The sequence below is a fragment of the Mastomys coucha genome, unplaced genomic scaffold, assembly GCF_008632895.1.
Source record: "Mastomys coucha isolate ucsf_1 unplaced genomic scaffold, UCSF_Mcou_1 pScaffold20, whole genome shotgun sequence".
Taxonomy (NCBI): domain Eukaryota; kingdom Metazoa; phylum Chordata; class Mammalia; order Rodentia; family Muridae; genus Mastomys; species Mastomys coucha.
The window spans coordinates 69,047,383-69,048,957 of NW_022196903.1; the positions used below are offsets into that span (position 1 = coordinate 69,047,383).

The 1,575-nt window shown below is 37.3% G+C and overlaps 1 pseudogene; it reads right to left on the bottom strand.

The window, feature by feature from the left end:
- Positions 1 to 1,067: 1,067 nt before the first annotated feature.
- Positions 1,068 to 1,575, bottom strand: part of LOC116099926 — a 1,020-nt pseudogene continuing 512 nt past the window's right edge.

Below are 1,575 nucleotides of genomic sequence, written 5' to 3' on the forward strand. Positions count from 1 at the left end.
TCTAACTAATCTTAATTTAGTCATATTTTTATCTTACAGGCATGTTTTTTGCTTATTGTTCATTGTTTGTTTGCTTTTCCTGTATGGATCACCCTGGAAATTGCTAGATGCCAGTTGAGTGATCAATTGCTGACTCCACACTCAACCTTCCTCAATTTACCCTGTGGTATCAAAGTTGGCCTTTCACAGGAAACATCCTTTCAGAAATGCTAGATAGGTGGGGAAATTGTTTTTCATTTTTTTAGTAACAAAATTAAATTTTATATCAACTATCACAACTGCTAAAGGGAAACAACATAAATCATCAGAATGATGCATTACATAATACTATGCAATTATGTAATTGTATCACTATTATTACTGTTATTATTATTATTTATTAAAGTCAAGTAAGGAGATCAAATTACAGCAAGCTGCAGTTTATTTTATTTATCCACTTATTTCTAGGACCATTCCTTTTTTGTGTGTTTGTTTGTTTAATAAAGAATTGAAAAAGATCCCAACCATCTGGCTCTTCACAAAAATAACACATGGTATAACTTTAGGGAACAAATATTAAGACTATTACACTATTTTCCTGAAAGATGCATTTGACATGCCAACTGCCATTCACAAAATATACATGGTTCTATTCGTGTTGAACAGCCCCACCCATGTGAGGGAAAACACACAGCTTTAATGCAAAGCTGCTCTTAGGGCTCCAAGTAAATGAGACGCCTCTGCAGTTAGGGAAGCAATACTGAAATTATAAATGGAAAGAACTGTACTCCCGGAATAACAAGAGATTATTTTGGAGACAGTTGATAAAAACCATACATCTTTTTATTGTTAAGTCAAAGAAGAATCAAAATTAAAGCAAAACTTACAGGTTAAGACTTAACGAAACTACTAAGGAGCATCAAGGTGAGTGAACATGGAGCTAGGTGCAGGGCACTCATGAATTAATAAACACGGGAAGCAGAAGGAGGGAGAACAGTGAGAACGTGCAGAAGATACTAGGGGAGATAATCTGGTGTTACTTTGATCTGTCACAAATACCTAAGTAAATGAAAAACTGGATAAGATTTTTAACCTCTATTATGTGCCTAGTAGTCATCCTCCCCATTGGTACTGTTACTGTGATATTCTTTCTCAGCCTCTTTTTCATTATCCTTGATTAACTTCAGCTGGTTATCCTCCCATCTTCATTATTGTCATCATCCAGCAGGTCAGCCTCTTCAGCACCTGCCTCACACTCCATCTTCACTCTAGTCTCCTATTTCTCCACAGAGACGCTGCTCTACTCTACTTCAGACTTTTCATTCCTCATCTCTGCTTGTTTGCTTTGTTCTTTTTCAATTTGTCCAGGCTTTCCAGCAGAGAATCCACCTTTTATTTTATCTGAGTCAGCTCTCTTTTAATAGCCCGAAGGTCATCACCTTTCAAGTTTCCAGATTTGGAAGAAGATCCCTGTTGTGCACTCTTCAAATTGAGCCCATTTTGACCCTTCATGAGGTGTTTCCAGACATACTCTAGTGTTTGGAAGGCACCAGAGTTTGAGCAATAGGAGGAGGAGGAGGAGGAGGAGGAGGAGGA